The following is a 14,771-nucleotide window of genomic DNA, read 5'->3' as shown; positions in this document are numbered from 1 at the left end:
TGATTCTGTTTTAATTTTCAAAAAAAAATTGCCGTATGACCTTAAAAACTCTTACCTGGTGTTTTTAAAACCAAAATTTTAGGAAAATAATCTCGGGATATGATTGTGGAATTTCAAGAAGTTCTAATGGCTCCTACACAATTTGGCCTTGAGGATAAGTGTAGTTCAGAGACATAACTTCTAATCATAGGATTGGACATCATGGAGATGTATGTGCACTTTAAATGAGTTCAGAAAAACTGTTTCTTTTCATAAGCTAATTGAAGCAGCCAATCAAAACATGGAGTAGAGGGAATGTAAGTCTGCAATGCTGTCTACTGTTTTACATTGCTTTGTGATTAAAAGTGATGTAGAGAATTAAATAATTGTAGTACTCATAGAGGTAGTGTAAGTCTGCTTCATATTAAGCAGTATCAGTGTCATAGGAAATGTAGAACATGACTGAGCAAGAAGGGGAAGATATTACTATTCCAGGATTGTGAAAATGATCTTCAACATTTTAATTCTGAAAGTTGCGGAAATGCCAAATGATGGGATTGGCTTACAAGAAATCCAAGAGTTATAAATATCTCTGACTAGATTTGGCCTTGTGGAAAATAGTGGTAGAGAGCAAGAAGTCATTTATTGCATGTAACGTGTTTTTAAAAACGATGGAGGTTTTCTTTCAGAAAGTGGCGGGCTGAAAGTAATAACAGCACAAAAGAGTGTAAGCTGTTCATAGGACATCCTTGGACGTCATGGAAAGTAAGTTAACTTTAAGGAGTTCTGAATTTTAATTTCTGATGTTGTATGGGTTTTTTAAACACAATCATTTTGATTGTGTTTTTTTTTCCCCGCTGTTACATGATGAATACCTTCAAGTCACTGTTTTTAGTGAATTTTGATACATTCTGAGAACAGCAAAAATAAACCATTTAACATGTATAATTAATTCTGTACTGTTTGCATTTATGATGTATATGTAGAACTGTGTAGGAGGCATGGAGAAGGTGAGTTTTCTGTAAGTGTTAAATTTATTGTATGCAGTGCTGCACTTCTACGTATTCTTTCATATGCTGGACTACATCTGCACAATGAGATACCTAAGCAAAGGAAACACAAGTGATGTGATTGTGAAATGAGCAAAATAAATTGCACATATTTCAATTACATCACCTGTGTTTCCTATCATTACGAATCACATTGTGCAGATCAAGTTTAGGTCTGTCCAGGGAAACATAGGAGGTTTCTACTTTGTTGAAGAGTGCAGTGGACATGACTCACTTCATTAGTAGACTTTCACAGATATTATCTCCTCTGTACACTTCAACAAGTGTAAATCTCATCTTGAACTCTGAGTAGGCCTCACCTCAAACAAATCTCTGGATAGGAGACATGTTATTGGCATACTGAAGCGACACTTTTCTGAAACAAGAGCAATGCAAAAGATGCACCATGTTTTAAGATAGGCCTCACTTCATCTGCATCAAGATACTGTTAGTTTAAAATGTATATCTTTAGGATTGTGTAGAGGACCTGGAGAAGCAGAAGCTTCTGTCAGTGTCAAAGTTGTTGAAAAACTATTTGTCCTTCAATATTTTCCCTTGTCTTTTGTAATTTTTAAATACATATTTTAATTTTTTTCAAATGTTGGTTCTCTCTTTCACAGATTGAAAGTATAGAAATAAAATGTGATTAATTTAACGGCAATTACAAGGTAAATAGTTGTACTCTTTTCGTTACATTTCTATCACATTCACCTACTATTAGATCCACTGCTTCACTTCTTTAATCCTCAGTTTCCTGCCTTTGCTACTTTCCTCATTCCTTTCTCTATTACCTATTTACTCAACTCCTTCCACTCTTTTTCTCAGTCCCTCTGTTCTCATAGTTCCTCAGTCTTGTTCACTCACTCCATCTCTATTACTCTTAGTGTCTGTGAATTACTTTCTCAACTTTTTTTTTTTTGGACCGCTTCCCGGGAAGTTGCCCGGTTCGCAAACCAGCAGCGTTATGGCAGTCCACCATTTTGTGTTTCGGTCGAATCAAGATACAAGATGGAGGGCAAATAATGTTCAGAATGGGTAGAAGGGGGCACGGTAGATGTATCTTGACCCCCTTGGTTTTCTGAGGGTGGCTGAGGAGGACCATAGTTCTTCACTCTTGTTCACTCTCTCTGTTTCTATTAATGTCACTGTTTATGACTGATCAAAAAAATGTTTTTTAAAAAAGAACAGTAACTATAAGGGAAGGAAATAGACAGTTATGTTAAAAGAAAGACAGCTATAGGGAGTAAACTAAGGATACTGTTACCTACAATCCACTGCTGTTGATGTTACTGACCATGTCATGAATGATGTAATATGTGACATCATCAGCAGTGGATTGTAGGTAACAGTATCCTTAGTTTACTCCCTAGAGCTGTCTTTCTTTTAACATAACTGTCTGTTTGCTTACCTTATACTTACTGTTCTTTTTTTTAAAAAATATTTTTTTTGGTTAGCTTCCGGTACGCGTACCGGGTAGCGCTCCGGGAGCGAACTAAGAGAAATAGAGGTTGGCAGAGTTCCAAATATTCTACCAATTTTTTTATAATGGGGAGTTAGTTCTGAAAAGAACTTTTTTTTAATGTTTTTGTTGTTTTATATTTTTTTTAGTATTTTTTGAACATTTTTTTACTTTTTTTGTATTTTCTGAACGTTTTTAAATTTTTTTTGGTTTTTTTGGGGGGGGGGGGAAACAAAAACGATCCATTATAAAGGGCTCAACAGGAGCAAAAAAAAAAAAAAGAATTTTTTTTTTGGTGCGTTTCGTACAAACATTAATATGATTTTGAATTGCTCGCAAAATCAAAGTGATGCTACTTTCTCTGTAGCAGATGAAAGTGCCACATTCCACGCACACTTGCTTTACGTGCCCAAACAACATTTGGATGTTTGCGATCATCTCCCTCGCCTCTGGTCCCGACACCTCTGGAACCACCGATCTTCTTGCCATTGGGAGGGGATTTTGTTGTTCGTCACGTAGCTGGGCAGCACTATAATTATTTGGGTGCCACCTACTCATATGCCGATGCATAGTATGATTGCCATAACTGTATTTTTTATCAGTGCCCCTTGACAATCTATCACCGCATATGCGGCAAAACACGTAACGTGCATTCACTTTCTTTTGCCCCTCAGGAATTCTGTAGAATTGCCAGATGTAATTCTCCTTTCGATTGTACCTCCTGGGCTCCTCTGGCAAAAACTCATGCTCTTCCTCCTCTTCCTCCTCTTCCTGTTCTTCCTCTTCTTGCAAAATTACTTCTGCAGGTGGTCCTCTCTTTCTTGGATTTGGTGGAGGTGGTGGGCTAGCACCAGCTGAAGCTACTAATGAAGCCATCTCAAAGTCTCAATAAAGGGTCTTTCTCTCACCAAGATGAAAGTCAGAGTGATGAAAGAAGGAGGGGTTTTCATCATTTGGGAAAAACAAAAGTTCTAAACCAATGAAAAGTGTCCATTTTAGATCACATGACCTTGTATTACATCATTAGGAAACCAAAAGTGAAATGAACCAATGAAAAGTGTTATTACCGAGTCACATGACCTGCTATGTTTACGTTACGCGGTCGGCGCCGCGCCGCGGATCGCTTCCGGTTCGCGTACCGCTGCGCTTCCGGGTACGCGAACGTAGCACGTAATATGACGTATTACGCGAGAACGCGAAACGTCATGCTGACGCGAAGCGTCACGATGTTGTTTTGTAACGCGAGAGGTGCGCAAAAGGAACGTTTACCAGTTCGCGTACCGGGTCGCGCCTCCGGATTGAGCTAACGGGAAGCTAACCGGTACGCGTACTGGGAGCGAAACAAAAAAAATAAAAAAAAAATTGTATAAAAAACATGTAAAAAATATTTTTCTTTTTAAAGAATAATACATTGTAAAGGTTTTGATATTAGCTATTAAAAAACCAATGAAATTCACTGAAAAAACCATAGGTTATAGACCATATATAGTTAGGAATTAGCATTTACAAAACCTTAAAAATTCACTGACAAAAACCATAGGTTATACACCATATATAGTTAGGAATTAGCATTTAAAAAACCTTATTTTACTCACACAAAACCAATGAAATTCCATATATAGTTAGTTGTACTAACTATATATCACGCACCCGCAATCCACTGCTGATGATGTCACATATTACATCATTCATGACATGGTCAGTGACATCACTGATGACATCACTGATGACATCTCAAATGACATCACTGATGACATCACTGATGACAAAATCCAGTGACTGTATTTTTCTGTAAAGTTAAAATATGTCTTACATATTTATGAATGAGTCGATGTATAAGTGTCTGGACGAAGGATTTAGTAGGTGCATGACTGAATGTATGAGTGAGTGATTAAATGTGTCTCACTGAGTGCATGGGTTAGTGACTAAACTGTCTTAATTTGTGCATCATTATGTCTGTTGTTCTGTAAACTGCTGCATGTGTTGATCAGTAGCTATATGAGTAACTATATAGGTTATTGATTGGTTGCCCAAGCATTTGTATGGGAGACTGAGTGTGTGTGTGGGTGGCTGGGAAGTGTATGACTCTGTGCATAGATGTATGGATTCAAAAGTGCATGTTGGAAACAGCTGTATGGGCGGTTGACTGTGTGCATGACTGTATTGGTGAGTGAATAGATATCTCAGTGCTACATGTCAAATTAAGTACATATGTAAAATACAGTACATGTGAGAGTTGACATATATAAATAACTGTGCATAAGAGCCAGTGAATGTGTGAGTGGCTGTATGGATCATTGTGAACTTGTATCCAGGATTGTATAAGTGAGTAAATATGTTTTAGTATATGTTTGAATAAGTAAGGTGTGTTTAACTGTATAGTTAAGGAAACGGAGGTGTGATTGATTGTTTGCATGACTGTCTAGGTGTGTGTGTAACTTCATGGATGAGTGACAATCTGTGAGTCTGTGTTTACACTGAGTGTATCTAAGGTTATATTAGAGTCTGAAGAGGTTCATCGTATTATCACATGAATGATTTTATCAGTGATGTCATCAGTAATGTCATTTGAGATGTCATCAGTGATGTCATCAGTGATGTCATTTGAGATGTCATCAGTGATGTCACTGACCATGTCATGAATGATGTAATATGTGACATCATCAGCAGTGGATTGCGGGTGCGTGATATATAGTTAGTACAACTAACTATATATGGAATTTCATTGGTTTTGTGTGAGTAAAATAAGGTTTTTTAAATGCTAATTCCTAACTATATATGGTGTATCACCTATGGTTTTTGTCAGTGAATATATATATATATATATATATATATATATATATATATATATGCCAAAACACCTCCGGGTTAGCGAAAGTAATGGGCGCACTCGTGCTGTCTCTCCACAATGATTTTATTGTATTATCTCAGCATGGAAACAATATTAATTGATCCATTAATATTGTTTCCATGCTGAGATAATACAATAAAATCATTGTGGAGAGACAGCACGAGTGCGCCCATTACTTTCGCTAACCCGGAGGTGTTTTGGCATATGCAACGGCGAGGTTCCGCCGTAGGGAAACGCACCCACTTTGAGCGCTCGAAGGACTGGGAAAAAGGAACCGACGTGTGAGGAATATATATATATATATATATATATATATATATATATATATATATATATATATATATATATTACCTACTGGCGGTCGCCAGTAGGTATATATAGTTAGGATTTTTTCTCTATGGGATTTTTGAAAATTCTATGTCTAATAACTTTGGCGTTTGAGGACGGAATTGGCAGAAATTTTCAGGAAAATGGAACATTTTGTTTCTGAGCAGCCCCTGAAAATTTGGGGGGGGTTTGTCAAGGGGGGGCCGAGAAAAAAGGGGGGTCCCAAAACACGTTTTTCCCATGCAATTTTCCATAGGGCGGTTGGCCTCACTTTTAGCTCGAACGGCTGAATGGATTTCCACGAAACTTGGCAAAATTGTAGGGACTGGTAGCCCGATGTGCCTTTGCTAGGTCTCAATATATGTGTTCCAGTGGATTTTGAGAAATTAACGTTCAAAAAAATATATATATCTGTAAGCGTGCTCCGGGCAGCGCCCCGGTTCGCGTACCTGACGCGTAACGGAACTTCGCAAAGCGAAGCTGATTGGCTCTCCGGTGTCTGTCAACATTCTAAACAGTCCGGAGCGGCCGCCATCTTGTCTCTCGGTAGGATCGAGAGACAAGAGGAGGCCAAAACAAAGGGGTAAATGACCATAAGGGGGCATAGCAGATCCACCCTGACCCCCTAGGTTTGATGTGGAGGCTTTAAAAGAGTCCCGCGGGGGAAAAAAAAAAAAAGTTTAGTTTTTTTTGCGTGGGGAGCGCCCGGTACGCGCACCGGGAAGCGGTCCGGGGAGCGTAATATAAGGAAAAAATAATGATAGACTTTTTAAATATTGTATGTTTATTGATTGTTCGTTTTGTTGTTTTTTTTCCGTTTTTTTTTATTTAAGTAGCAATATGTAGGTACCAATGCAGAGTCAAAAAATTAATATACACCATATCCTTTGTAGATATCTTGCATGTTGTTTCAGAAGTTATTGTGGAATATGGAATTCATACCATAGTGTGTCAGGAAAGCAGAAACAATATGGAGGCAGGAGATGATAAAGAGATGTTAAATACACATTGGAGATAATATAAAGTTGCACAGTATACTATAAGTCTGACTTTACATTATAATCAATTTGGTACTAGTTTATGAATTAGATATAAAAATGATTAAAGACTCGAACAATTTTTGATTATTAAATATACATTTATTTTTCTGATTCTTTTTCAAAATTTAATAGAACGTCTAACATTTGACTGTCCGATATGTCTTCTTTTTGACTGAACATAACTTCCCACATTTGACCGTCCTCATATTGAAGTAAGAAATCCACAGATTCTACACATTGTAGAAGTTCATGGTCTCGTGATTCATCCATGAGTTCCAAGTCAATGGGTTCAATGATTTCCTCAACAATTTCAAAGGAAACGTTCTGTTCTCCTTCCATTTTTGTGCTGAAATTTGCATAAAAAATAAATATATCAGTAGAGATAGGGCACTGTTGGGTTTAAGTTCAGACAGGTACTTTTCAGGCGTGAAGTAGTACTATTAAAAAGTGCCTGTGAAAAAGCCTAAGTAAATTCATAATTATACCACAGAAACCTAAATCAATCCATAATTATAATAAACAAGCCTTTCTCAATGTCTAACTCTTACAGACGGATAGTATATAACTATCTGAAAATGTTTTCAAATTTATAAAATAACATCTTACCTTTTAAAAACAAGTTTAAGTTGTCAGTGAAAATGATCTTGCAATGTAGTTCAGGAAGTAGTAGTCAAAATGGCTGTGTTTCTCTCTCTTTCTTTATATATATTCAGGTACATAACCAATCAAATGTCAGGTAAAAAAAGTAGAAAATGAAAGTAACATTTTAATTGGTTGTTAATTCCAACACTTCAGATGTGTTTTGTGAAGTAATTTACCTCAGGGTATTTAGAGAGGGTATTTAGAAAGGTCTACAGGCTAAATGGGTAAATGGAATTCCAACCAAATTTGTGAAAATGGTAGGGATTGGTATGTAGTATGAGCTAATCTATATTTGGTGAAAGTGTCTCCAGTGGTTTTCCGGTATATTACTTTCCCACCTTTTTTGAGCGAGCGCTTCCCGGTGCGCGCCCCGGTACGCGAACCGGCAGCGTTACGGGAGTCCTCCATTTTGTGTTTCGGTAGATTTGAGATACAAGATGGAGGGCAAATACTGTTGAGAATGGGTAGAAGGGGGCACGGTAGACGTTTTTTTTCAAATTTTCGCGCGGTTAGCGTACTTTGGTGAAAATTAGTTTTACATGCTTCCTCGATTTCTCAATTTGTGGACAAAATTGGTTTGACCACCTCCATTTCTGTCTTTGGCATATATTTGAATATACCAAGGCAGTTTGAGGAAATAGTGCCATCAATTGCTCAAAGGTGTCCTTTAAAAGCATTTCCAGACCTACCCCAGTCAAAGTGCCCAAGTCATTTCCTCCACAGTGCACAATTAACAGGTCAGGTTTTGGCAAATGCAAAAAGGTTTTCACCAATGGTATCAATTGGTGACATCTTAATCCTCTGTGGCCAATCCAGTTGATTTCCACATTTTGTAAATTGAGGTTGTGTAAATTTCTGTTATCAGCATACCTTTGAGCCCAGTGGATATAACTATGTCCAACAATCCAGACAGAAAACATGGTGAGAGGAGGTTCTGCTGCAGTCAGATGAAGTGTGGTAATGAAATGGCAGTTGAAACAGTAGGAGTATGTAATGAAAAAAACGGTGGAGTTTCTGTGGTAATTAATCAGTAGCAGTGATTGGTGGATTTTGATTGCTGAAAACAGAAAGTTAGGGTGCATGGATGAGTTCTTTGAAAGATGTAATTTGAATGGTCAATAAAAAATCATTTTATGAAAGATTGCACTGGATACGCAGGTGTACTGAGAGTTCAGAGTTCAATTGAAACATTGTTGTGTGAACTTGCAAACATGAGAGGTCTTTCAGGAGGTGGTTGCTATGGAAAAAAGGCAGAAAGGGCAGAGGGGGGAAGGGTGTTGATTTGAAAAAAGTGAGGGAAGAGTTTTGATTGGGTGACATGAGAGATATGTGTGATGAATTACAGCATTTCTGTGCCATTGTTGGTTGCAGCCTCTGGAGTGCATACCTTTTGCTCTGCTGAAGACAAATTGGTGTGTGTCTGAGACTGTTTTGAAACTCAAAAAGTATTTGCTAAGGTGAGAAAAAATTAATTTAATTTAGATAGAGAATAGTATGTTTTAAGGAGAAAATTATGAAGAAATTTGTGTATTTAAAATGTTGCTAGAGTTTCATAGGTTGCTTGGGGCATATTTACAAGGTCTTTGAGTCCCTTTGATGTTATTTTCCCCATTTGAATTTAAGTCATTTCCCCGTGGTGCAAGGTCCTTGTAAATACGCCCCCATGTGTGCTTGGCAAATTTAGATTTTGTTTCTTTGAGTTACATAGCCATGTTAAAAGTGATGGAAAAATGGTGCAAGGGCCTTCAAAATACGCTTTCATGTGTGTTAGGGCACTTTAAGTCACTTCCCCATGAATGTAGTTGAATAACTGCTTTAGTTGATGTGTTTAAAAACGTTTATTGAAGTCATTTAAGTTTCTTGATATGTACTGCTAAAGTTTCATAGGCTGCTTGGGGCATATTTACAAGGCCTTTGAGTCCCTTTGATGTTATTTTCCACATTTTAATTTAAGTAATTTCCCCGTGGTGCAAGGTCCTTGTAAATACGCCCCCATGTGTGCTTGGCAAATTTAGATTTTGTTTCTTTGAGTTACATAGCCATGTTAAAAGTGATGCAAAAATGGTTTAAGGGCCTTCAAAATACGCTTTCATGTGTGTTAGGGCATTTTAAGTCACTTCCCCATGAATGTAGTTGAATAACTGCTTTACTTGATGTGTTTAAAAACGTTTATTGACGTCATTAAAGTTTCTTGATATGTACTGCTAGAGTTTCATAGGCTGCTTGGGGCATATTTAAAAGGCCTTTGACTCCCTTTGATGTTATTTTCCCCATTTTAATTTAAGTTATTTCCCTGTGGTGTAAGGTCTTTGTAAATACGCCCCCATGTGTGCTTGGCTAATTTAAGTACTGATAGGATGTGCTTCTACATAGGACCTGTGTTGTGTTTTCAAATTATGACCAGAAAATCGTTTTTTTTTTTTTAAAAACGCTTTTCACATTTATGAGGTCATATTTTGTGTGCTTCTTTAAATAAATATTGAACTGAGAAATATTAAACTGAGGCTTCTGTAAGTGTCAAAGGAGGTGAGTAATGTACATTGCTCTGTTGGATACAGTCCTCATCCTCTGCGTACTCTTGGATATGCTAGACTAAATCTGCTCAATGAGATAACTAAGCTGAGGAAACACAGGTTATGTGATTCTGAAATGAGGAAAAGAAATTCCACATTTTTCAATTACATCACCTGTGTTTCCTAACTTTACGAATCACATTGTGCAGATGAGGTTTAGGCCTGTCCACGGACACAGAAGAGGTCTGGCCTTTGTTCAAGAGTGAAGTGGACATGACTCACTTCATTGGTAGGCCTGCACATGTATTATCTCCTCTGTACTCTTCAACAAGCCTAAATTTCATCTGCAACCTTGAGTAGGCCTCACCTCAAACAAACCTCTGGATAGGCCACACCTTATCGTCATCCTGAATCAATCATTTAAAATGTTAGGGGCAGATTTATGATAGCCGTGTGCCTTTTTTGCGCCACTGTGCGTCACTTTTGTGACGCAGCGGCGGTGCAAAAGATTTGCTATGTTGCGACATATTTACAACTTGATGCATCTAGGCAGATGTGTCATGCTGTAAAGTCCTGTGCCACATGAAACCGATGCAGCAGTGATGCAAAAGATGCACCATGTTGCAAGACAGGCCTCACTTCATCTCCAACAAGATACCGTCAGTTTAAACTGTAAACATTTAGGACTGTGTAGGGGGCATGGAGAAGCTGAATCTTCTGTAAATGTCAAAATTGTTGTATACAGTGCTCAACTTCTGTGTACTCTTTGATATGCTAGACTCCATCTGCACTATGAGATACCTAAGCAAAGGAAACACAGGTGATGTGATTGTGAAATGAGGAAAAGAAATTCCACATTTTTCAAATACATCACCTGTGTTTCCTAACTTTACAAATCACATTGTGCAGATGAGGTTTAGGCCTGTCCACGGACACAGAAGAGGTCTGGCCTTTGTTCAAGAGTGAAGTGGACATGACTCACTTCATTGGTAGGCCTGAACATGTATTATCTCCTCTGTACTCTTCAACAAGCCTAAATTTCATCTGCAACCCTGAGTAGGCCTCACCTCAAACAAACCTCTGGATAGGCCACACCTTATCGTCATCCTGAATCAATCATTTAAAATGTTAGGGACAGATTTATGATAGCCGTGTGCCTCTTTTGCGCCGCTGTGCTTCACTTTTGTGACGCAGCGGCGGTGCAAAAGATTTGCTATGTCGCGACATATTTACAACTTGATGCATCTAGGCAGATGTGTCATGCTGTAAAGTCCTGTGCCACATGAAACCGATGCAGCAGTGATGCAAAAGATGCACCATGTTGCAAGACAGGCCTCACTTCATCTCCAACAAGATACCGTCAGTTTAAACTGTAAACATTTAGGACTGTGTAGGAGGCATGGAGAAGCTGAATCTTCTGTAAATGCCAAAATTGTTGTATACAGTGCTCAACTTCTGTGTACTCTTTGATATGCTAGACTCCATCTGCACTATGAGATACCTAATCAAAGGAAACACAGGTGATGTGATTGTGAAATGAGGAAAAGAAATTCCACATTTTTCAATTACATCACCTGTGTTTCCTAACTTTACGAATCACATTGTGCAGATGAGGTTTAGGCCTGTCCACTGACACAGAAGAGGTCTGGCCTTTGTTCAAGAGTGAAGTGGACATGACTCACTTCATTGGTAGGCCTGCACATGTATTATCTCCTCTGTACTCTTCAGCAAGCCTAAATTTCATCTGCAACCCTGAGTAGGCCTCACCTCAAACAAACCTCTGGATAGGCCACACCTTATCGTCATCCTGAATCAATCATTTAAAATGTTAGGGACAGATTTATGATAGCCGTGTGCCTATTTTGCGCCGCTGTGCGTCACTTTTGTGACGCAGCGGCGGTGCAAAAGATTTGCTATGTTGCAACATATTTACAACTTGATGCATCTAGGCAGATGTGTCATGCTGTAAAGTCCTGTGCCACATGAAACCTGCGTCAGATTTCATGTGAGCGTTTTGTTGTAGGGTGGCCAGTCATTTGCATGAAAGCCCTGTAAAACTAACACAGTAAAATTAAGAAGATTTCACTGAGTCACATTTATGGCATTGCTGAATCAAATCCTTACGCCTGTTTGAAACAGGCATAAGGAGTGATGCACCATGCAATGTGTGGCTTGCCCCTGTGCATTGCAGTAGACATGTCGCGCTTACGACGTGATTCGTGCAATGCGCCGTTTTTGTGGAACAGATGCGTGACGCATCTGTGCTGTTTTTGCTTAATGGTGCTCTGCATTGTAAATGCGGCACATCATGGGTGGCAGAGCAGTGGCGCACGTTAACTGGTGCATCCCTGGGGATGCGCCAGTTAACATAAATCTGCTCCTTTAAATTTAAGTATTAGCAGGGGACACAGTGTTGGTGAGGCTTATCCAAGGTTAAGAAGAGATGAGTCCTGTTCACTGCAAAATTGGACATAGGCCTCACCTCCTCAGCATCGCTGGACATGGTTAAATAATATCTGCAAAATGTTACTCTTGTTAAACAATTTTACAATTATAGTCTCTGAGATTTGTCTCTTACTCTGCAACATCTCATTGTTGTTCTCTTTCTTTAAAGATAACGACAACATCAAGCATGAGTGATAATGAGCAATCTGTTGATCTCGATATTATCATTGAAATTGTGATTGAAACATCAGTGGAAGTAGATCCCTTGGATGATTTAAATCCTGAGGATGATGAAGAACATGATGAGGATGCCGATTTGTCAGAATTGTATGACATAGGGTGGGTAGCTGACCTGCTTGAGCCTATGGAACTATAAACATTTATTTTTAAAAGTTACTGGAAATGAAAAGTAAACATGTAAACCGTTTTATTTAAAATTAAACACAACTTCAAAAACAGCTTGTGTGTAGTGTCTTTAATAAAATAGTCAAATATGCTCATAAAATTAGTTCAGATTCACATATAAAAGAGCAGAGGTCAAATGTAGAAGCATTCCATTTCTTTGCTACTATTTGTGACTACTAAATTTGCCAATGCACTAAAAATTATTGTATGTAAAATTGACAAGTAGTGTGTTCATTTTTTGACGACTGTTATTGATTTACTGTTTGGTATTAGTGGTTAATAAAAATTTTTATTATATTTTACCACAGATTCAACTGCAGATCATTTCAAAAGTACATAATGCCATCTAAAGAACGAAACCGAAAGGCTACAAAACGTCAAAGACAGCAGATTACTAAATGCTTGCAGCAGTCCTCTACAATAAAAACTCGTCAAGTCACCAAGAAAGCTCCGGGTAAGGCAACGAAATCATTCCTAAGAAACATTTGTAGAAAAAAAAGAAGTACTACAGAAAATGTTTTAGTCCAGAAAAAAAGAACCAATTTAAACGGAAAGGAAAGGCCGATCAAAAATGTTACTGCTAGAGCAGGAGATAACGCTGTGCATGGTAGTAGAAGGAAAAATCAGTTTAGGGACATTCGTAGACGAATGTTCCGCAACAGGATAATTGGCAATTTGTTAAAAAATATTAAGAAAGGTCAACAGAAAGTGGTTTTTTATAAGAGAAAAAAAAAGTTGAGAAAATTATTGATCAGGCATTTGAAATTAAGCGAAAGTTATTTATTTTGATAATCAATAGAATTAGGAAGCTAAACAAGGCAATTTATGATTTCAAAAGAAATAGTAGATGGAAGAGAACAGTTAATCGTAGTAATTTTTGTGAAGTTTTTTCAGGAGAATGGATGCATAGTTCAAGTTGTAAGGCATTTTTTAATGAGGAGAGTTATTTCCAGGATAATGATTTGGTGCATGCAGTTGACACCAGTGGTCGAGCTTATGAGGTGAAAGATGGCTGTCCAGTTGAAAAAGAAAAACTTGTGACAACAGAGGCAGAAGAGGTGTTAGGTAATGAGGTTTTAGGAAGACGTCCTAAGGGACCAATGTATACCTGGAGGTGTAGTAGTATTTGCAGTGTGCGACAGGATTCCATCAATTTGCTTTGTGATTTTGTACGGACATTTAATAAGAAAACTTTAAAACAGAAAATGAAGTTGTTGCAAGAATTAGATCCTTGCAGAGTGAGAGAAGTGACTGGTTTGCATGGTCATTCACTGGCTTGTCTTTCCAGGAGAGTATGCCAGAGTGTTTTTCATCATTTCAGGATGCTAGCAGTGCATCATAATAAAGTGAGGAAATTAGTTAGAATGTTGTATTATGCTAAGAGTCCAGCAATTATGCTTAAACAATTATGCACTGCTCTTTTGCATGGTTCTGAAGTAGATGTGAAGAATATTTGTGAAGAAATTGAGTTTTGTTACTTTGCAAGTAAAGAGGAGAATGTTGGAATTGACCCAGAAGAAGAAGGTAATGTGGAAGATAGTGTACAGGTTTCTGAAAAAGGGTAGCTCTTGACCCTTTCGGTCAGTGGTCACCTCGGAAGTGGACTCAAATCACCAACACAGCATTCCACTGAGAGAGGCAAGGAATAAAGATGTAAGATACCAGAATTTCAAGTTTGGAGTGACACTTTTTATTACTAGCTCACGAGCAGAAAAATAAAAGCATATCAATTCGGGCTCTAAGACAAGTTCCTACCAAGGATCCAGACTTCACTCTGTCTGGAGTAAATGCTAGATGACAAATGCTCAAAATATAGCAAGGCAAGACTGGAATAAAATGTATACAAATGAACATGAGCACAGATGTTCAAAGATCCTATGCTACTGAGCACATTGATGTAGACATCTGGCGCATTCAAGCAAAATATTTAAGATAGTTCTTTACTCATTAGGTTAAACATTTCTATCAGGACCCTGAATTGTGAGGTCAAGGCTAGAAGGGCACAAGTAGAATTAGCTCAGAATAGAACATTTTGCTATTTAATTCAGTGTCTGGTAGTTT

The sequence above is a fragment of the Lissotriton helveticus genome, chromosome 3_1 (assembly GCF_964261635.1).
Source record: "Lissotriton helveticus chromosome 3_1, aLisHel1.1, whole genome shotgun sequence".
Lineage (NCBI taxonomy): Eukaryota > Metazoa > Chordata > Amphibia > Caudata > Salamandridae > Lissotriton > Lissotriton helveticus.
This window is presented reverse-complemented; position numbering follows the sequence as displayed.